Here is a 24060-nt window from a genome sequence, read left to right on the forward strand (position 1 = left end):
AAACAGAAAGGGGCTGGCAGTTTTTCTTTTTAATGGCCATGGCTCACTCTCATGCCAACCACTGCCTTCTAGCCCCAAAAGTTTTTTCAAGACAGAGTAGGAGTTTCATCAAGTCTGCAACACAAATCCAGGTCCCATCTCTGTGTAAGCAGAAAGAACAGACACTTGCCTGCTCCCCCTTGACCTTCACAGAATCTTCACACCCTGACAGGTCGGTCCACAAGGTGCTGTGCTCCAACACACCCAAGGCGGACTATACATTCTATTAGTAACAACACCTCCAGCTGCGACTCTCATTTTTGGACTACATATGGTCTGAAAGGCACAAACACAATAGAAATGAAGTAGTCTTGGAGAAGAGAAGTTAAAGAAGTAGCTCTAATAGCGCTGTCTTGGTCCATTTGAGCTGACAGGACAAAACGCCTTGGACTGCGTAATTTCTAAATGGCAGACGTTCATTTCTCACAGTTTCAATGGCTGGGAAGGTCAAGGTGCTGATAGATGCAACGAAGCACCTTTAATGTGTCCCCAGGTGGTGGGAGGGGGCAGACAAGTGAAGTGGAAACTGACCTGAATGTGGGTAAAGAACAAGCTCTCAGGCCTTGGTGCGTTAGCCTAGTGACTAAAGTCCTTGCTTTGCATGCACCATATGGGCATTGATTCATATCCTGGTTGTGCCACTTGCCATCTAGCTCCCTGATTGCAGCTTGGGAAAGCAGTCTAGGACAGCCCAAAGCTTTGGAACTCTGCACCCACATGGGAGATCCAAAAGAAGCTCCTGGCTCCTGACTTCGGATTGGCTCAGTTCTAGCTGTTGTGGCCACTTGGGGAGTGAACCAGTGGATGGAAGATCTTTCTCTCTGAATCTCCTTCTTTCTGTAAATCTGACTTTCCAATAAAAATAAGTAAATAAATAAATCTTTTTAGAAAGTAGTTCTCCTGCAGGACATGCTGGTAACATAGCAAGGAATCAGGTTTCTAAGGGATAGTGAAGTCAGTTAAGAGAAGAATGTAGAGGATAAAAAAAGGAGATAAGGAAATGTTGGCTCTAAAAACTTGGGAAGTTCCCGGAAGTATGGAAGCCCAAAATCCAGCCACTGTGTCTTTGCCTCTGTTTCCCCACTCACTTGTCCCTACTAGTGCTAAAAACAGCTCACACAACTGCTCCACAAGACATGGAGGCAGGGGGAACAACCAGGACCTAGCCATTCTGAAGGGACCGAAGCCGGTGGGTCCCTTCCACAAGTGGCTGTCTGGTGGTTCAGTTTCTGCAATGCATATACTGTTGGTCTCTTCTGTACCATTCATGGGGACCTGACCCTCACAACACCATCACTTCCTACAAGCCCTGGCTCTCAGGATTACTGCCTCAGACATTAACTTTCAACCCACGCACTCTGGAAGGATGCTGAGGCCACAGCGTGCCCTGCACTGTCCACCCTCAACTTTCCCCCTTGGGTCAACAGTCAATTCTTTGAAAGCCCTAACTCATCTACTATTTTTGCTTCATGATTCAATTTACTCACACATACAAGTGTTGATTTCAAACTTTACCACTCCTCCAAAATTCCAAGTCCCTGGGTCGTGTTCAAGTATACTTCCATATTCCTTTGTCCTCTGACCCGCAAGTCTGTGGCTCAACAAGGACCACCCAGAGGAGCTTAATGTTGCTTAGAACTGAATTTCTCATCTGTGAAGAGAATCACTGTGTCAGAAGAGTGATCTGGGGCTCCCAGACTCTTCTTGCTTGAGGTGCCCTGAAAACAGGGTGCCATCGTATCTTTGATCGGATTAGCAGTCTTTCTCCCGTCAGCAAGGCCATGAGACGACCATCACACGATCAAGAGGAAAAATGAATGCAAACTCACTTTACAAAACAGTTGATCTAGTGAACTCCTTTACTAGAAAGTTCCCATAGTATTTTGAAACTATGTACTTGAAATATTCATTTTTGCATATATGAAGGTATGGACTTCCACACCCAAAGAAGGTCTTTGCCCAGGACCAGTGCAGTCAATGCAGCAGGTGAGGTCATCACTTGTGACACCAGCATCCCATGTGAGAGCCGATCTGGTCCTGGCTGCCTCACTTCTAACCAGCTCCGTGATCACATGCCTGAAAAGGCAGTAGGAGATGGCCCAAGTGCTTGCACTCCTGCACCCACATGAGAGACCTGGATGGAGTTTCTGCCTCCTGCTTTGGCCTGGCCCTAAGTCCCAACCATTGGGACCCTTTGGGAAAGGAATCTACAGATGTAAGGTCTCCCTCTTTCTCTCCCTGTCTCTGTAACTCTACCTTTCAAATAAAAAGTAGAGAAATATTTTTTAAAAAAAATTTAAAGTTATTTTAGTGACAAAATCCTTCCCTATGATCATTTCCTAGACATGTTATCATGTGTTTATCTGTTAAGATCACGTGCAACCCGCAGGCACAGAATGCGAATAACCACAGACATTGGGTCCGGACTGTGATTTGAGTATTGGCTACAAGGTCATCTCCGTTTTCCAAACCATGCTAGAGAAGACAGAGCTGAGATGTCGCTTTTCAGAACACATGCTTTTCTCATCTGATGAGCTTAGAGTAAGGTATTTCACGTGCCGAAACCTTCTGCCCTCACGTTCTCTCACTCCCACAGGAAACAGCTGTGCTGAGTCACAGCGGCCGAGATAAGAAAGACGCTTTCGCTCCGCAAATGAAGTTAGTCACCGGTTTCCTAACTGCATCTGCTTTTGACAGCCTTGATGGACAAAGATTTCGGGGGAAACTGTATACAGAGAAAATAAATTGCCAGTTGGTCGCTTTCCAAGCCTGGCACCCTCCAGGAAAGGAGCAGCTCAGCCTTACTCAGCACACGGCACATCCGGCAGCTTGCTTCTTTATTTAGCTCCCTTTAAAGTTCAGCAGCATTTCACTTTTTTTCTCAAATTCCCCAAACATCCTAAAACATGCCAGCCATGCATGAGAGAATTCTGAATAAATCCTCCAGCTAGAGGTCAAACCCTGAGACTCCATGGTCCTCGTGCTCAGACCCAACAGGGCTGGACGCCATGCCACGTGGAAGGCCGTCAATGGGAGCCTGCAAATCTGACTCCATTTCTCTGAGGTCCTTTTCAAAACCCATGTGGGTTGATGAAAACGAATCCCATGTGATTCACAGAACTATTAGAAGCTGAAGAGGAAGAGCTAGTGACCTCAACCATTCCTTTCTTCAAGCCTCCCTATGTCAAAGGGCAGAGGGTGGGGGGTGGTCATCTCACCACTAGGAGCCAGTTATCATGGAGGAAAAGAGTTTCATTGAAGGCAAATGACAAAGGCCAACAAATAGACAATTTCTATTCCTAGGAAGCAGGGGATGCTGGAGGCTGGATGCAAGAGAAGATTATTAGAAATGAGAAGTGTAGAAGTGTAGCAAGAATAGCCTATCTTGTAGTCCAGTTCTAATATTCCCCCCATTGATGACGAATCACCTGGAAAGAAAACCTTAGCTGCATGTCTTCATAAACAGGGAGAAGGATCTACTGAGACCCCCCAAAAAAATCCCAGCTGAGAGAAGATCAGCAGCATTCTGGGAAGCAATCAGAAAGCTCTGTGTCTCCATAGCAGGATCTTCAAAAAGCACCACAGTACTGGCCCCTCTGTGTTTATTTCTGTAAATGTCTGCGGGAGTGATGGATATTGACTAAAAATCACCCCCTCTGTGAAGCTGCATGATCCATCATCCCACAGATTCACTCCTTCGAGGAGTCTGTGGTTGCCCTGCGTCCCCAGGAGAGCCCGTGAGTGAAATGATGAGCAGAACAACCATGAGTCCAGCCCTTCAGAGCGGTCATGTGGTGACAGGGACACCTCTCCCTTCAGACTCCACACCCAGGCCAAGTCTCTTCAATAAAAGCTCAGCAGACAGATGATCAAACAAGAAGTCAGAGTAAATGAATGATGAGTGGATTGCAACAATTTATGGAAGTTATGTTTTTCTGGGAAGAAAAAATCAGGACCAGTTTCAGCTAAGTTTTGTTTACCTTTAAAATTGTGCTTGTTAAAGATTTATTTGAAAGGCAAATTTTACAGAGCAAGAAGGAGAGACAGACAGAGAGGAATTCCAGTTTCTGGTTTTGGGTTTTTTTTTCCCCCAAATGGCCCCAATAGCCAGAGCTGAGCTGATCCAAAGCTAGGAACCAGAAGCACCTTCTGGGTCTCCTACATGGGTGCAGAGGCCTACAGGCTTGGGTCATCCTCCACTGCCTTCCCAGCTCAGAAGCAGGGAGCTGGATCAGAAGTAGAGCAGCCAAGACATGAGCTAGCACCCAGATGGGGTGCCAACACTGCAGGGGAAGGATTAGCTTGGCTCACTGCTGCACCGGCCGATTACTGTGTTTATTCGTCTCTGGTTGATGGACTACTCCCTTTGTCTGCTCAGGCTCAGGCTCACGCAGCAGTAGTCCCAAACTCAGGATGCCAGCTCATTTGGTTCCCCAGTGAGGGCTTTCATCTGATTTGAGAACAGCCATCCCATGAGAGAGAGAGAGAAAGAGAGAGAGATTGACCAGTCCTCTTTTTATAACCTTGTGGGGATCCCATCCTTATGACCTCATCTGAATTAAACTACCTTCCTGGAACCCCCATGTCATCGCGTTGCAAGTTAGGACTTCAGTGTAAGAATTTGTTCAGTATCTAAAAGCTGCAACTTTTTAGTACCCAATGGAAGGTAAAATAGAAATTACCAGAAAAGTTGTTTCTTTTAAAGGATTTGCTTATTTAAAGTAAGTTGGAAAACAAAAGGTTACCGGGGGAGGGGGGCAGAAATACGGCTTTGCAAGAAACTCAGAGCCAGAGTAGCGGGTCCTAATGGCAGCCCTGCATGGCTTCGGTCCAGGCACTTCAGCTTTTTGCTCCTAGAATGGAAGGAGTCAGACTCAATGATCTTCAGCCTTGTCTCCAGGCCTGTCCAGCTGAGATGCTCCTGCTGGGAGCACCCTTCAGCAAGAGGCACTGACTGGAGGCTTCCCCTGGCACCTCTGCCCACCAGGCACTGACATACCAGCACCACCCATCGTGTTCACACTCACAACGTCCCATCCATCAGGGAAATAGCACTACCCCCACTGCCTGTCCCTGCACTCTCTTCCCAACCTGAACTGCCAGGTCACTGATGCCAGTACTCGGCGTTCTCCCAGCAACCCTGGGAGCACAGCTGAGTTGGTGGGAAGACAAAGGCAGCAGTCTTGAAATGGCAAGCAGGGCAGAGGGTCCCTGACGACACCTGATTCCCCTTAGGTAGGGAATGTTCTTTGGGAATTGGAGACACTTCTCCAAGCCTAGAGCAATAAAGGCAGAGAAAAGAAATAGCTAAACACTACACCTTCTCAGCATTTAAAAAGACCCAAGCCAACACAGTGCTGTCCTTGACATGAACTATGGTTTCCGTTGTGAATTCTGCCAACGTGTGTCTGCAGTCAGAAATGCTCCAAAAACAACAACAACAGCAACAAAAGTATCTCACTGAAGACCTGCTGGACAGCATGCTCCTGGGCTAGTTCAGGCTTCCTCCCTGTGTTTCTCCCAGATAGCCCTAATCTCAACAGGGGATTTTAATAGAAGCAGGTTGTTAATAGAAATCAAAAGGACTCATCTCCTCACCACCCCCTGCTGTTTTCCATTAGCAATGAATCTTGTTGTATTGGTTTTCCTTTGTTTACTTAAAAGAGCTCATGAATTCTAGACAGAGACCTAAGCCAGGAAGAATGGTGATCACAAAATAAAGAACAGCTAACAATTAGACATCTGAACTGGAAAGTTTACATAAGCTGCACTCATGTGCATTGAGACGGCCCCTTCCCAGGCTGGGCACTGCATGCTGTGAAATCACATGAGAAAGAAAAAGCAGATGTCCTTCTTTTTCATTTGTATTTATTTGAAAGGCAAAGACAGGAAGACAGAGAGCCAGCCAGCCAGAGATCTAATGCCTGCAACAAACAGGGATGAGTCAGGACAAAGCCGGGAGCCTGAAACTCAACCTGGGTCTCTCGGGTGAGTATCAGCCTCCAAGTACTGGAACCATCACCTGTTGCCTTCGAAGGTGTGCATCATCAGGAAGCTGGAACCCACAGCAGAACCAGACCACCAAGACAGACTTCCCACCAGGGTACGTGGTCATTCCAAGTTGTGCCTTGATGACACCACCAAATACCCATCCCAAATTTATTTTCTTTTTGCACTGACCCTTACCATTACTTCCTTTGTGCTGGTAGATGGTGACTCTATCACAATGGACAAGGAACTGTCAAATCCATGACAGATTTACAAATTGCCTTGCAAAGTGTATACCACCAACCCTGCCTGTGCCTAAGCCCCCACTGCCAGCAGACCAGGGCCAGAAACCGCCACACACACTGTTCTCATTCATTCTGGCAGCACTTGGAAAGGCAGCATTCTCTCCATGAACAGGGAAGAGAAGCTTTATTTTCGTGGAAGACAAATCTGGCCTTTATTCTTCATGGAACACTTCTATGGGGCTTCCCATGGAATTTGGGTAATTAGAACAGGAATCAAATATGTGCATAAATTCAAATCTAAGTTAATGATGGAAGGTGTAGAGAAATTTCGTTCATTTTCAAAGGTGTTCATTCATTGTCAGCTGTACGTGAAAATGATTAACAACAAGCTAGCATAACTTCTAGCTTACAAACTGCAAAGTGCATGGACCAGAAAAGTCCAACAGCAAAGTCTGGAAACAAACAGAATATTAGTGATGGTGAAGATAGCAGGACTAAAACAGGTAGATAATAAAACCTAGACAGGGCCAACATGATGGCTCAATTAGCTAATACACCACCTCCAAGCGCTGGGATCCCATATGGATGCTGGTTCGTATCCCAACTGCTCCACTTGCCATTCAGTTCCCTGCTTGCAGCCTGGGAAATCAAGAGAAGATGACCCAAAGTCTTGAGACCTGGCACCTGCATGGAAGACCCAGAAGAAGCTCCTGGCTCCTTGCTTCAGATCAGCTCAGCTCCGGCTATTACAGCCATTTGGAGAGTGAACCAGCAGATGGAAGGTGTTTCTCTCCATTTCTCCTCTCTGTAAATGTGGCATCCCAATAAAACAAATAAATGTTTCTTTTTTAAAGAACAAGAAGAAGAAAAAGAAAATCTAAACAATGTCTGGGAAGACCATAACCACATAGTACTCAACTAATGAGGAACCAAGTGACGGACCTGTATGTTAGAGAATAAATTGCTTGTTGTAACTGCCTCAAATGTGCCTGTCCGCCAAATACCAGCTCTTGTAAGATGGTTAATAAAGTCTCATTGTTGCTGTCCTTGCCAGTCCAAACACATCCTTTGGAGAGGTGAGGACACTTGCCACCATGAGGCTCGTCACTGAGCTCAGTCAGTTTTGCCAGGGCTGCCTCTGCAACTCTCCATATCACATACCCTAGTCAAACGCACATATCCTGAAATATTCTCTCCCTTAAGAAATTCACTTTCTCTTCACCTCATACTCTCCCCATCCACCCATCCACCCAGATACTTGCTCTTCACCTCTCAAGACATACCTGATCTCCTCCTAGAAACCTCTGAGCCTCTGCCCACTCCTCAAAACGCAGCACAGTGAGAAGAAAGTTTTCATTGTGTACTCCTCAGCATTTCCCACTGAACAGGAGATGTTTGTTCTGCACCACAGCTTTGCTGCCTTAGATATGACAGCTCCGCTCACCCAGCTGGTTGCTACTCAGACCAAAATGTCGGAGTCATCTTTGATTTCTTTCCTTTTCCTCCATGCCTAATCGTCAGAAGCTTATATCAATCCTACCTTCAAAATATATCCCAAGTGTAGGATTGGACATTTGATCTAGCAGTTAAGATTCCCTTGTCCCATATCAAACTATCTGGGTTCAATTCCTGGCTCCAGCTCCTGACTCCAGCTTCCTGCTAACATAGGCCACGAGAGGCAGCAAATGGTGCCCCGAAGCACTGACTCCCTGTAACCCACATGGGAAACAGACTGAGTTCCCTGCTCCTGGTTTCAGCCTGGCCCATCCCTGGCTGTTACATACATTTAAGGAGTGAATCGAGATGGCAATGCTATCTCTTTGCCTCTTAAAGAAATTTCCTTAATTGTAAAAACCTGTATCTTTTCCAACACCACTTCCATCACTACTACAGGTCTAGTTCAAATCACTTTGTCTTTCATCTAAATTACTCAGTGCCCCCTACTGCTGCTTTTGAAATCAATAGCCTGTTCTGCACAGAACAGCCCGAGCAATCTTCCCAAACCAGAGATATTATATCACTCCTCTACTTGAAAGCCTCCGATATCCTCCAATCACACTGTGCATGAGACTAAAACTCCCTGTCATCATCATGGGCATCATGTCATCTGACACTTTGCTACTAAAGGTATGGCAAACTCCAGAAAGGCACTACCAAGGAGCAGGTGAGCAGGACAGCATCACAGGTCCCAGTCCAGATCCAAGGAATCGGAATATGCATCTTAGTGAGATTCCCAAGTAATGAAGAGACATCCTGAAGCTGAGCAGAGTTGCTGTAACCCTGCCCTCTTCCCTCATGCCTGCCGATTCAGTCCTCAGCTGCTCCTCTTCAACTACATTATCCCCTGGCAAATGTTCCTTGAATGTGCCACATACATATATGCATAGAACTCCCCTAGAATACAGACATCCCACTCCTGGGTATACATCTAAAAAAAATGAAATCTGCCTGTCAGAGAAACATCTATAGCACCATGTTAACTGTAGCACTATTCACAATATCTGGCAAATGGAAACAACCTAAGCAGCCATCTTCTGATGAACAAACAAAGGAAATGTGGTACATTTCCACAGTAGAATAGTACTCATCTATTTAAAAAGATGAAGTCCTATAGTTTAAAGATTTATTCTATTTTTATTGGAAAGGCAGACATACAGGGCCCGGCAGCGTGGCCTAGCGGCCAAAGTCCTCGCCTTGGGCGCCCCGGGATCCCATGTGGGCGCCGGTTCTAATCCCAGCAGCTCCACTTCCCGTCCAGCTCCCTGCTTGTGGCCTGGGAGGGCGGTTGAGGATGGCCCAGGGCTTTGGGACCCTGCACCCATGTGGTGGAACTGGAGGGGGTTCCTGGTTCCCGGCATCGGATCGGCACGCACCGGCCCGTTGCGGCTCACTTGGGGAGTGGAGCATCGGATGGAAGATCTTCCTCTCTGTCTCTCCTCCTCTCTGTATATCTGGCTTTCCAATAATAATAAATCTTAAAAAAAAAAAAAAAGAAAGAAAGAAAGGCAGACATACAGAGAGAAGGAGATACAGAGAGAAAGATCTATCGGTCTGCTGGTTCACTTCCCAAGTGGCTGCAACAACCAGAGCTAAGCCAATTCAAAGCCAAGTCCCAGGAGCGTCTTCCAGGTCTCCCACATGGGTGCAGGGTCCCAATGCTTTAGGACATCCTCTACTGCTTTCCCAGGCCACAAGCAGAGAGCTGGATGAGAAGCGGAGCTTGAACTGAGCTTGAACTTGAAGTGGCAGATGGGATCCTGGCCAATGCAAGGCAAGGATTTAGCCACTAGGCTACTGTGCTGGGCCAGAAATTGTGTAATTTGCACATGGACGGAATGGAGGTCATGATGTTAAATGAGATAAGCCAAACACACAAAGACCAAGCTCACATGATCTCATTCAAAGGTGGAATATAATATGAAGATCAAGTGATCTCAAAGCAGTTAAAACATAGTGGTTACCAGAGGCTGGGAAATAAAGTAAGGAGGAGAGGTGGGGAGAGCTTGACTAACAGGTACTAGACTATAGACAGACGGGAGTAAGAAGTTCCGGGGTTTTATATACAGTGAGATGACTATAGATGATGTTGGTGTGTTGTATATTTTCCTATTAGAAAACAAACTAGAAGTTAACATTTTGGGGCCCGGCGGCGTGGCCTAGCAGCTAAAGTCCTCGCCTTGAACGCCCCGGGATCCCATATGGGCACCGGTTCTAGTCCCAGCGGCTCCACTTCCCATCCAGCTCCCTGCTTGTGGCCTGGGAAAGCAGTTGAGGACGGCCCAATGCATTGGGACCCTGCACCCGTGTGGGAGACCCGGAAGAGGTTCCTGGTTCCCGGCATCGGATTGGCGCACACCAGCCTGTTGCGGCTCACTTGGGGAGTGAATCATCGGATGGAAGATCTTCCTCTCTGTCTCTCCTCCTCTCCGTACATTTGACTTTGTAATAAAAACGATAAATAAATCTTTAAAAAAAAAGTTAACATTTTGGATGTTTTCAACATAAAGAAAGCTTTGAAAGCATAAATATATTTACTTTAGTTAGATATTACACAGCATATACATGTACCAAAATATAACATAGAATTCCAAAACTATGTGCAATTTTTAAGAGTCCAGTAAGTGTTTTTAATAAGTGTGATTTAGAAATCCTGTTGCTGGGCCATTCTCTTTTCATGTGCTTGTTCTTTGGCCGCTCCGTGATCTTCATCTCTGCTTGCCTGTCCATCTTACCTGTGTATCTCTTACCCCCACACTGTTTTGCACTTGAGAAACATGACAAAATTCATATTGTTCCCTACTGGGGACTGACAAGGAAGGCAGTGGCTGCCCACACCTGCCATCCCATCCCATATCTGCTAAAAGGGCAGAGGGGACACACAGCGGCTCCAGAATGTCACCTGACACCTGATGGAGCAGGTGTGGGTACATCTGTGACTAAAATCCTCTCCATCTTTTTGGTAGAGTGCATCAGTTCTCAGTGTTTGTCTATGATGCGTTATAGGCATGGAAAGCATGCACACAAACCATGCATAACACTGCAGGTTCTTGCCCCCAAGACCATGCACAGCACCTTAGAAAGCTAGGAGCAGACACCAGCAGGCATGAGCAATGCCAGAGTATGCTTGACCAAGTAGGCGAAGCGCTGAAACTCTAAAAGATAAAATAATGCTAAAGCCATTTCATGTTGATGAAGCAGCCTTATTTAAGCAAAATGTCTCTGAGGATGCCACCTGCCAGATTATGGCACAGGTAAGCTGAGGAAACACAGGCACGAAAATACTAAACTATGCTGATGTTTTCAGAGGCATTTTGTCCACACTTCAAAATACGGGGAATGCTCTGAGAAGGGCTTTCCTATGATAGTATCCCATCAGAGAGTTATAATCACCCTGGCGTACACATTATCCTTCTCATATCACATACACGAGATTCAGAAAACTTTAGTCATCATCTGCCCAGACTTACCCGATTACTCATAGAATACACCTTGCACTTTGCACTGTAATATATAGCCTTCATTCCAGGCACTTTACCGTGTGGTGGGCTACACTGCTCCGAGCTGACATGGGAGCCTAACCCCTGTCTGTAACATTTTTGTAGGGAAATGCTCCCAAATGTGGCTTCTTCTCATGCAGTGCCTACAAAGAAGTGATCAGGGCTTATGTTGTTGGGTTCCTGCAACTCACACTGGAGACCTGGATTGCAACCCCTGCTCCCAGCGGCAGCTGGGTCAGGTACTGGCCCCTCAGGCATTAGAGAAGTCAACCAGCTCCCAACACGACAGCATGTTCGCTACCTGTCTTTCTCTCTGCCTCTCAAATAAATACCTTGCCCAGCACAATACAGGTAACACAAAAGACTCCATAAACATTTATCAGACTTCTAGCCATTTTCCCAATTCTTATCATTCATTTTACTACTTACTATCACGTTATTGTACTTTTAGAGTCCCTAAAATTTCCAATGTTTGGTGAAAATGTTCTTTTGTATTCAAAAATACATCTTTTCCAATTATGTATGTACAAGTATGTATACTCAGTGGATTTCCTAGGGCTGGCACTCTGGTAGAGTGGGTAAAGCTGCTGCCTGCAATGCCAGCATCCTATATGGGCACTGGTTCGAGTCCTAGCTGCTCCACTTACAACCCAGGTCCCTGCTGATGTGCTTGGGAAAACAACAGAGAATGGTCCAAGTATCTGTGCCCTTGCACCTGCATGAGAGACCTGGCGAAAGCTCCCGCCTTTGGATCAGTCCAGCTCCAGCTGTTGTGGCCATTTGGGGAGTGAAACAATGGATGGAATCTCTCTCTCCTCTCTCTCTCTCTCTCTCTCTCCTCTCTCTCTCTACATATAGATACAGATACAGAGGAGATGATAGAGAGAGACAGACAGACAGAGATACAGCTCACCTCCAGACTGATTTTCCCCCATATTGTTACAGTAGTATAGTCCTTCTTAAGGAGTTAAAATTCCATCGGGTCTTGCTGTTACTTAGTTACACTCCAGTAAACAAACTGATTGTGTAAATAGGACTGCACCATGTGTACTTAGGTTGTACAGACCAGTGTATTTTTTCAAATATTTCAGATATATTTATATATTCAAATATTTCTCTATATATACATACATAGAGAGATACATGTATATATCTGTAACTCTGCCTTTCAAATCAATAAATAAGTCTTTTTTAAAAGAAGAAACAATTTCCTTCCTTAGCTCTGTGGACATATCCTCTCCTTGAATAGTGCCAAACATAGTAGGAGTTTACAAATTTGCCAATGAATGAATGCAGAAATGCAGAAATGAATGAATACAGAGAGTGATTTAAGAAAAAGGCAACTGAACTTTGGCAAACTGGTTTGGCTGAAGATCAGAACCTGGAAGGAGACCAATGCGGCAAAAATCAATTTCCCGAATGAGCAATTTCTCAAGTTACAGTGAAACTGAAACAAATCGGTGAATTGATCGTCTGACAAAGTAATCATCTGGCAAATTGATGTTGGCAAAGTAGTGATTAGGTAAATTAGTCACCTGAAAAATCGTTGTTTTAAAGCACTTCCTGAGCTCTAACAGAGGTGTGTTTCCTTGGGCAGCACTCAGCCTGTGTGCCCCTGCAGCCAGAGCCCCCTGACCGAGTCTGGGTCAAAGCCATCCACCCAAGCCCACCTCTCCCCGACTTAGGTGTTCCTTCCCTTTCTTGTGGCTTTCCAGGCCCCCAGCTGTTACCTCCCGTCTTGAAAACTCCTTTTCTCCTCCCTCCTCCATCATTCCTGGCAGGTCTACAGCTCCAGGCACAAAATGTTGAATGTATGTGTCCTTTCTGTTATGCCTCTTCTACAATAGATATTTTAGTCAACTGAGTTTTCCAGTAGTTTCTTTTGTTGTTGTTGTTGTTGCAAACAGAAAAGTTTATTTGCGAAGGGACCAGGTGAGCAGGGGAGGGAGAGGAAGGGGAAGCACCTCCGAAGAGCCGGGAGGTGGGGTGCCTCTCGAAAGAGGAGGGAGAGAGAGACACCGAACAGTTTCAATACCTTAGGGGAGATACTGAGAGAGAAAGAGAAAGATCATTTTTTTAAATCTCTTGAACAAGAAAATAATCTTCTTGTAAGACTGAGTGCGGCAGGGGAGAACAGAGGGAAGGGGAGGGAATCTGGGGGAGGGGAAGGGAAAGCCCAGTGCCAACTAAATTGTATCAGAAAACAATAACAATAATAATAAATGTCTGAGTGTGGCATTTTGAATTGCTTTTCAAGCTCACTATTTGCAGTTATCTCCATTAAACCCCCAACTATGAAATAATCTTACATCTCCTAAAAGCAGAGGCTAGGAAAGAGAGATGGTTCAAGAAACTCGGTGGCTATTTCCAGTAAGACAGATGTCCGTTCTGTAACTCCAACAGGTAAGATTCTTTCCTTCTTAGAGATGTACATGTACATGACTACTGCATGAGGGCAAGTCCATCGTATGTTTTGCGTGGCCACTGAGATGGGAAAGGCAGGCAGGAAGTGGTCTCTTTCGCACATCAGCCCATTCTATTCTCCTCCCCAATCCTTACATATTTTATCAGCCACGATGCTGGGCCCATGGGAGAAAGCTGACTTCCAAGTTATAAAGGGCGTATTTTGGACACATACACCCACTGGAGGGGACAGCCTGATGCAGTGGGGAGTGGGGGGCTCAGCAGAAGTGCACAGGGAAGGAGCAGCGTGTTCTCTGTGTTGCCAGCTGTCTTCCAAGCCCATAGGCCAGCCAGCATTCTCTTCATAGCTCAGTGACTAAGCTCTCTTCAGCTGAACATATCTGGATTTTAAACATTCAAATAGTGAATCAATTCATAGTTATATAGCCATAGGGGATGACTTTTTGGAGTTTTATGTTCTCATTTGTAAAATGAGTTTGTGGTTTGTTTGGTAAGAGGACATAGACCTTACTAAGAAAGTATCACTCCATTCTCCAAAGTGGTCACGACCCTTTCTTTCCAGGAGCTCCGCCTCCTTACCACTGAGTCAGTTTCTGGTTTTTTAAACTCAATTAGCATTCTTTCTAAATGATGTAAAATGGCATTTCACCAATTTTTTTTAAAAAGATGTTTTTATTTTCATTTGGAATACAGATTTACAGAGAGAAGGAGAAACAGAGAAAGATCTTCCATCTGTTGGTTCTGTCTCCCAAATGGCTGGAAGCGCTGGAACTGAACCCAACCCAAAGCCAGGAGCCAGGAGTTTCCTCTGCGTCTCCCACATGAGTGGCAGAGGATGATGGCAGAGTGGGGCATCCTCCACTGCTTTCACAGGCCACAAGCATGGAGGTAGATGGGAAGTGGGGTAGCTGGGACTCGAATCAGAGCCCATATGAGATGCCAGCACTACAGACAGAGGATTAGCCTGATATGCCACCGTGCCAGCCTTTCATCATGGTTTTAATTTGCATTTCCCTGATTAAAGATTATATTGAGCATTTTTCATGAGGTTGTTTCCAATTTATGTACCCTCATTTCTGAAGTATCTTTTTATCTGTGTTTGTATTGTTTTATATCTCCATTTTAATTTGAGGTTTCTAAATATATACTTAAAAAGCCAAGATTCTTATACCAATTATCTCAAGTGAGACCATGCAAAGCGATTCAGTGTGTACAACAATCATTTCTCCCCCTTCAGCTTCACTCTATACAACAGCATGAACCACGTTGGGTAGCACGTACCTGGCTAGAATTGTATTTGATTTTAACAGACACATAAAGTTGTCCATAATGTAATCTCATAAGTCCTCTAATTTAGGCAGGATTTGTAGTAAATCTTCCATTTTCATGTCTAATATTAGTAACTTACAACTTCTTTTTTTCTCTTGATCAGCCTGTATTGATCTTCACTGATTTCCACTCTGTGATATCCTTTCTTCTACTTCCACTGGGGCTAATTGGCTTATTTCTCCAAGTGTCCAAAAATAGAAACTTTCTCACATCTTCCTCATTCCATTAGAAGCTGCTGAAGTCATAAATTCCCGTCTGCAGTGCTTCAGTTTGCTGAAAATGTTGCTGTTACATTTTCATTTCATTCAGTTCAAAACACTTTCTAATTTCCTTTGTGGTTTTTCTTTTGTTTTGTAGGTTACTTAAAAGTATGTTATTTTTCAATACTGGGAGATAACTGTTTATCTTTTATAATTTTTTAAAGATTTATTTATTGTTTTTATTACAAAGTCAGATATACAGAGAGGAGAGACAGAGAGGAAGATCTTCCATCCGATGATTCACTCCCCAAGTGAGCGCAACAGCCGGTGCTGCGCTGATCCAAAGCTGGTTCCAGGAACCTCTTCCGGGTCTCCCACACAGGTGCAGGGTCCCAAGGCTTTGGGCCATCCTCGACTGCTTTCCCAGGCCACAAGCAGGGAGCTGGATGGGAAGTGGAGCAGCCAAGACATGAACCATATGGGTTCCCAGCAGATGCAAGATGAGAATTTAGCCATTGCTTAGCCTACAGTAGCAATATTTTAAAACTAAATACTGTGTAGGAAAAAACAAAAAGGATAACACTGAGATGTAAAAAGTGATTTTTTTAGGAAACTGAAATGTCATAACTCCATTCCTTTTATTTAGACTCTTATGAGTTTCCTAATGTATACATTAACCTTATAGTAATAAAAAATTAATGAAATAACTTTTTAAAGCAAATGAAAAAGTTTACAACTTTTAGTTATTGATAATTTTAAAGTGATATATAAATAATTACACTTTTCTATTATCAATTCAAAGTCCCAACATTATCCATATTCTACCCAGATGCTGAGAGTCCACTTCCGGGCTGCCCTGGCCTCCCCAGGGCCCAGCTTGTTAATTACAGGGCCTCCATCAGGCCTCTGCCTCAGCACCGGGGTCCCCCTCCTTACTGTGTGAGTTGTCACAGACAGGCCACGGCCCTGAGTGCACCAGCAACCGTCCCATGTAAGCCACTGCACCTGCAGAAGTGACTTGCTAAGAGTAAGGATAAAAGGAGACCCCGGTTAGGTCAGAGTTGGAAGTTTTGCGATTGCTTAGACCAGAGAACACAGCATTTGCGGTGAGGACGTGTTTCAGAGTCCCACCAGCAGCCGGATGCCTCCCACAGGAAGGGTGCGGGCAGAGCAGTCTGCGGTGTCACGCAGTAGGACTACAGAAACTCTGACACAGCAAGCACTAGTTCCCACATTTTTTTTTCAAGAGCTTTATTTAAAAGCAAACAGACTGCATCTCTCTTGTTAAGGCATTTGCCACAACTTCTACCCTTCCACAGTGTGTAACTGGCACTACCAGCTTGGGGACCCTGGCACAGCGCCTTCTAGGAATCTCAGCCCACATGGCAACGTACCAGCCTGTGACAGCACCTGTACGTCCCTTAGATTCTGGGAAGCTTGAGGGCAAGGGAATGCTGTCCAGCCCACCTACTCTGCCTGGTTTCCCTCAAGCCACTGAAAGGGCTAATTAGGTATCTGAATCTCTGACTCAAGCTGAAACCGGTCACTTGTCTATCCCATATTGCAATTACTGATTGAGGTCAGCTCTGTGGCACAGTGGGTTAAGCCACTGCCTACCACAATAGCATGCCATGCTGGATTGCTGGACCCAGTCCAAGCTACTGCTCTTTGACACAATTCTCTGCTAACGTGCCTGAAAGGACAGTGGAAGATGGCCCAAGTGCTTGGGCCTCCTGCATCCAGACGGGAAACCTGGATGAAACTCCTGGATCCTAGCTTCAACCTGGCCAAGCCCCACATATTGCTGCCATTTGGGGAGTGAACTAGTGGATTAAGATATGCCAAGCTCACTCTGCCTTTCAAATGAATAAATCTTGAAAACAGTCACTTATTAGTCACCACAAACTGTCCCTAGCTTTTACCTGCAAAATCACCTTCATGTATAAACCCTTTCTGTTAAAGAAGCCATATTCTATCAAAAGAATATATTTTGATTTAAAAAAACTGGACATGCCCAGAAATTGAAATAATTCCTTTACATTTTTTACATATACAGTGAATCCTTCAGCCATCCCCCCAAAAAATTATCTTTACACCTGAAAATAGCAGCCTTCTGAGCCCGGCACGGTAGCCTAGTGGTTAAAGTCCTCGCCTTGTATGTGCCAGAATCCCATATGGGCGCTGGTTCTAACCCCTGCTAGTCCTGCTTCCCATCCAGCTCCCTGCTTGTGTCTTGGGAGAGCAGTCATGCATGGCCAAAAGCCTTGGGACCCTGCACCCATGTGGGAGACCCGGAACAGGCTCCTGGCTCCTGGCTTTGGATCAACGCAGCTCTGGCCATTGAGATCACTTAGGGAATGAATCAACAGATGGAAGATCTTCCTCTTTGTCTCTCCTCTCTTTTTATATCTGAGTTTCCAATAAAAAAAATTTTTTTAATAAACCTAAAAAACAAAAAGAAAATAGCAAGCTTCTAATCCAGCCACTAGTCGCATCACGCAAGTCTGAACATCTAGGATCGGGGCATTTTACTTCCCACACTGTGCTATCTTCCCATGAGAAAACCGGGGAGATGATCTGCCTATTCGCACCCTGGATAACACGGGCTGGTGATGCCAAGCGGGGCCTCCTCCTGGAGAGGAGACGCAACGCTCACTTGGGGTGGGTACGTGCCTGCCCATGCACCTGCGTGGGACAGCAGGTCTCCTCCCGCTTGTCTGTGGTTTCGTTGTCACATTTGTGCCTCCCTCACCTGCACAATCCTGCCCAAGACTTTCCAGAACTAAGACTCGGGCCTCCTCTTGTCCCCAGCATCCCCCCCCAAGCCCACTCACAACCCGCTGAGCATCACCCCGCCCCCTCCTGCCGCGTGGAGGAGGGCGCGCACACCCGCACAAAGGCAGCTGACATCCCTCCTGCCTTGGGCTCCTCTCCACCACCTTTTCCTAGAGTAAACCATACGGAATTTTCATCACAAAGGACGTGCGACCTGAAAGCAACAGATCCAACTGACAGCAACAGTACTTCTTATTAGAATTGCCAAGCACTAGTTCATTCCCTTCAATGTCCACAAACAGCCAGGGCTGGGCAGGACACAAGAACTCAATCCAGATCTCCCACTAGTTGGTAGGAGATTTGCTGCTTGAGCCATCCATCCCTACAGCCTCCGGGGTTTGCATCACCAGGCAGCTGGCACCCAGGAAGTCAGTGCCAGGAACTGAATCCACGGCGTCTCATCGGCTGGGCTAACTGCTTGCTACCCCAAAGCAGAGCTTGTTTAAATCACAAGCTATATCAGTCCGAGGGTTCGCTTCGCCACGTGTATCTGTGCTACCAGGGCTCAGACGTTCCCTCTGAATGTTCAACTTTGTAACAAACCACGGGCAAGAACACAATGAGACTACTTTTAATTGGGTTCATAAACTACTAATCAACAACCCTATTGAATAGACTTTCTAAAAGTTAGCGCTTTAACCCCACTAAGAAATGGTGGTTGGGTGGGAGAGCTCATTGAGCAGAGAATAAAGTTTATTCTTTCTGCATTAAAAGAACAAGGCTTCTGGAAATGATCTAGAGTTTTCCCTCTATAAAAAAAAATGTCATCACATAGTTATCTTCTCCCATCTTGGATGCTCATGTAGGGCTTGAAAAGGATGTCGTGGAAACAAAATTTTCTGAATCATAAATGGGACTGCAGATGATGATACACGCAGTGACTCAGGCAAACCAATAACCAGGATCAAATGATGCTCGCACAGCTCAGCTGCAGTTTGTCACAACAATTGTGATTTGGAGGTTCGCACTTGATTGCCATAAATGGAGCTGATATCAGATAAAAATGAATCATGACGTTCAAGGAAAAGCAAATAAATGTCAAGACATTCATCTGCATTAATATTTTGAGCAGTTATGAAACATGACGGTAGTTAAGTGTATATCTTAGTACGAACTTTTTTCAGGAAACTACTTTGTGTTCCCAGAATATCTATTGTAAGATCTCCCAGTCATCTCTGTCTTTTTCTCTCGAGTTGGTAGTAATGGGCTGAGAGGAGGACAGAGGAGAGAGGGCATTCCCCCATTCTGGCTCCCCCGTGTGTGACTAATACACGGCCTCTTGGTAAAGACAGGAATGCAGTATAAACATTAGTGACCATCCAAGGATAAAGGACAGATAAGACCTTCATGGTCACAGCCCTCCGAAGCATCACATGAACATTTTTGCTTGTCAGAAAGCACCATTTGAAGACCATATGTAAATATGAAATACTGTGATAAAAGAAAACATGTCAATCAATAACTGAATTACTAAGCTAAGTAAGTTTGTGGTCTTATCAGGAACTCTGGAATTTCCGCTTTCTGTAAAATAGGAGTACTGGCTCTGTCTTCTCTCCAATCAGTCTTTCCATTTCCCTATCAAAAGCATGACTCTCAATTCTTTGAGACACCTCTTTAACTTACACTAGAATTCCCAATACACTTTACCCTAAATAGCTTCATTTTAATAAAAATGTATGTGAACATGTAACATATACTGCTTACCAAATATTCTGCCTTTCAAAGGGAAGTTTTAAATTGGAAAACTCCTTCCTCAGTATTATCCCTGCACACAGTGTAAATGACATGGCCCTGCCACTGGATTCTTGCTATCATGACTTTATTTTCTGATGGGCAGGAATAAATTGGCCATTGAATCCTGCCCCTTCTCTTTCAGGGGAAGGCAGGGAGAAAACATTTTTTAGTTGGAGTGGATTTCAATGTGGTTGGCTCTATTTTTCATGACAGCCATATCCTTTTTTTGAAACTAAAAACAATAGCATTTCTCATAGGGGTTGTTTTGAAATGATGGAGGCTATTTAACGGTGATTGGATTAGGATTAAAAGACAATGAATCACAGGAAAAGCATATTCCTAAGGGACAGACAGCCTGAAGCCAGAGTTTCAACTCATTCTTCTCATTGATTCATTCAACAAATATTTGCTGAATGCAAAGTTTGGGACTGTACATAGCACCAACCAAACCTCACAGAGTTTGTTTAGAGATGTGGGCATTAACCAGGCAATCACACCGAAAAAAAAAAAAAAAAAAAAGCACCCTTGGTAAGTTATCAATGCACCAAAAACTAAGTATTTACACAACTATGGCCGAAGTTAGATTCCTGAAATGTCCTAAAATAATTTCCAACAGCTGCTAACACATACACATTTGCTGTGTAATCCAAAACTCCTTTTACATGAAGTAAGAAAGTCACGTTCCAGAGACAGGCATTGGCAGTTAAGTGGTTAAGATACCCTTATCCCATATGAAATACCAGGGTTTGAATCCTGGACCCACAGCCAACACCAGGGCACTCTGAGAGGCTGGTGATAACTCAAGCAGTAGGGCACCTGTCACCCACAGAATAAGTTCCTGGCTCCCACCTGCAGCCTGTCCCAGCCCTGGCTAAAACTGGGGAATAAACCTGAGGATGGGATTCTCTCTCTCTCTCTCTCTGTCTCTCTCTGTCTCTCTCTGTCTCTCTCTCTCACACACACACACACACAGACATACATGCACACATATATCTGCCTTTAAAATAAACTGATTAAATGCTTCTAAAAAGAAGAGGAAAACCGTTATCAGATGAGAGAATTGTGGCACTGGATACAGACTTCTTGAAACAGAAAATACATAATCAATATTAATGAAATCCTTGAAATGCTTCAAGGAAAAAGTTTTAGATTCTGTAACAAGATGTCCTTAATTACACTAGATGCTAAATATAAATGTATTGTCACCTTCTTTATCCAAATGAACAGGTCTGTTTTCATTTAGAGGTTGCCTTTACTGAAAATGTCCCTGTCGCAGGATGCTATGGGCCCAGAGCGACACCTGGTGGCTACACACAAACCTACAGCAAACGGTAAATTAATACCCACTAGTAGTAGCATTGGATGGGGGTAGGAGGGAGGGCAGATATTAAACCTTTAATAAAGAGCAAATAGACAAATCTTAAGATATTAACCCCAATGATTATGATGGTATAACACCACATTAATGGTAGAGTTTTAAGTTATGGATATATTATGGCTATTCACAAAAATTCCTTTACATTTTCTGGACATTCATGAGGTGTTGGCATGGTGGCATAGCAACCTAATCCTCCACCTGCAGCACAGGTATATATGGGTGCCAACTGTTCCACTTCCAATTCATCTCCGTACTGATGTCCTGGGAAAATGAGGATGGCCTAAAACCTTGGATGCCTGCACCCACATGGGAGACCCAAAATAAGCTCCTGGCTTCTGGCTTCAGATCAACTCAGCTCTGGACATTGTGACCATTTGAGAAATGAACCAGGGCATGGAACACTTCTCTATTTCTCTGTCTCACAATAATGTTTGCAGTTTTAATCCCTACAATTCTTCTGCTATACTCCTAAGTATTTTTTTATGCTACAGTAAATGAAATTATTTTGTCAACTTAGTTTTTGATTACTTATTTCTAGGATATAGACATACAATTTGGTTTTGTGTACCTTATATGTTACAACCACGCTGAACTTGGTTTTTAAGATTTATTTATGTATTTATTATTGTAAAGTCAAATATACAGAGAGGAGGAGACACAGAGCAAGATCTTCCGTCCAATGGTTCACTCCACAAGCAGCCACAAAGGCTGGAGCTGAGCCAATCCAAAGCCAGGAGCTGCTTCTAGGTCTCCCACACAGGTTCAGGGTCCCAAGGCCTGGCCGTCAGGGAAATGCAAATAAAAACCACAGGAAAGCACCTTAGGCCAGTTAGGGGAAAGGTGCCCTGATTCATTCTTGCTGGGAATGTCAACTAGTACAACTTTATGGCAAGCAGAATGGAGATTCCTCAGAGCTACCATATGACCCAGCCACCCCACTCCTGGGATTGACCCAAATGAAATGAAATCATTAGATGTTACAGTTATCTGTACTCTGAGGTTCACTGCAGCTCAATTCACAACAGCTAAGATATGGGATTAACTCAGGTGCCCTTCAGCACATGACTGGATAAAGAAAATGTAATATACATACACTATGGACTACCTATCAGCCAGCTGTAAAAAATAACGGAATCCTTTTGCAATAAAACAATGCAATATGCTAGTCCCAAAAAGACAATACCATTTTCCCCAGATGTGTGAGAGTATAAAAAAGGTAATGTATATCAGCAAAATTAACATTTTGAGATTTGATTTTGAGATTTGACTTGATTTCCTCCTGAGGTTTTTTTATTTACTATTTTGTTATTTATTTGTGGAGGATTAAGCCTGCAATTATACAATTATGTCATACATAAACATCAGCAGAAAATTAGGGAGGAGGAGGGAATATGGCAGCATGGGTGTAGGAAGGCTACACATGTGGGAGGCTACACGTGGGAAGTAGCATGATGACTTTAAATCTGTATATATGAAACACATGAAATCTGATCACCTATAATAAATTTTTTTTAAAATATTTGCCAGGCAGAGTGACTTTACACCCACTGGATTCACTCCCCAAATGGTTCACCCAGGTCTGAACCAAACTGCAGCCAGGAGATCAGAACTCCATCCCGGTCTCCCACGTGAATGGCAGGGCCAAGCACTTGGGCCATCTTCCAACTCTTTCCCAGGGGCACTAGCGGGGAGCTGAATTGGAAGAGGAGCAGTTGGGACTCAAAATTTTTATCAGGTTCAGTTTGCTAGTATCCTTAGTATCTGTATTTATGAGACGCTGACCTATGCTTTTTTGTGTGTCTTTGGGTTGGGTATCAGAGTAACTGGCCTCAGAGTCCACTTGGAAGTATTTCCCTGCAAATTTTATTAAAGCTTGCGAAGGAATGGGATCATTCACAATGTCCGTTGATATTCGCCGTGAGTCATACTAGCTTGCCTTTCTCTTTGCAGCAATTTTCCAACTACCACTTCTCTCTTGCCCTGTTGAAGGTCTTCCAGGTGTTATTCACATGGGGTTTCACAGGTTTCATTGTCTAGCATCAATTGTTCGTAATAATCCCTTGTAATGCATTTCTGCTCTGTAAGGTGTTTTTTTGAAGTCCTTGCTTTCATTCCTGGTTTTAACAATTGCAGTCTTTTTTCTTGATTTAGTTCAAATTGTCGAAATCTTGTTTATTTTTCAAAGCAGCAACTTTTTGTTCTACTGATTTTCTGTTTTGGAGAATTTTGTTTATTCTGCACCTCACCTTTATTTTCTTCTTTCTGCCCCTGTTGATTTATTATATTTTTTTCTTTTCATTAATATTCATTTATTTTCTCCTTACTGGAAAAAGAGAAGTAGTCAGAAGATGGATCTTCCATGTGCTGACTCACTCTCCAAATGCCTGGTTCTCCACTTGGGTCTCCCACATGGGTGGCATGGGACAAGTACTGGAGTCAAAACATCCAGCCTTTTCAGGCGCATTAGCAGGAATTTGGACATGAAGCAGAGCAGCCAGCACTCAACCCAGCACTCAGACATGTCATGTGGCATTCCAAGTGTGTCACATCCCAAATATTTCTAATTTCTTAGGTGGAAATTTACTGGTTAAGTTACTTTTAATGTAGGCATTTGCAGCTACAAATTTTCCTCTCAGCACAGCTGGGGCTGCATTCAAATCATTTTCAGAGTTTCATTTTCATTCAGCATAAATTATTTGCTGATTCACATTGTCATCTCTATCACTTTTGTTTACTTGAGAAATGATTTTCAATTTCCATGTAACTGAATTTTCTAAGTTTTCCTTCTCATGAACTTCTAATGGATATTAAACATGCAACTAGAGACTCTGTTATACTGCTTTAATCTACCCACACCTCAATCAAGTCCAAGCAACTTTGCCTCCTAATAT

General features: G+C 44.2%; 1 protein-coding gene across 4 annotated transcripts in view; it reads right to left on the reverse strand.

Annotated features, from left to right (window-relative positions):
- STK31 (serine/threonine kinase 31) overlaps positions 1-24060 on the reverse strand; it is a 162871-nt gene that overhangs the window by 71497 nt on the left and 67314 nt on the right. The gene's annotated exons all lie outside the window — the stretch shown is intronic.

This window comes from Ochotona princeps, chromosome 20 (assembly GCF_030435755.1).
Source record: "Ochotona princeps isolate mOchPri1 chromosome 20, mOchPri1.hap1, whole genome shotgun sequence".
Lineage (NCBI taxonomy): Eukaryota > Metazoa > Chordata > Mammalia > Lagomorpha > Ochotonidae > Ochotona > Ochotona princeps.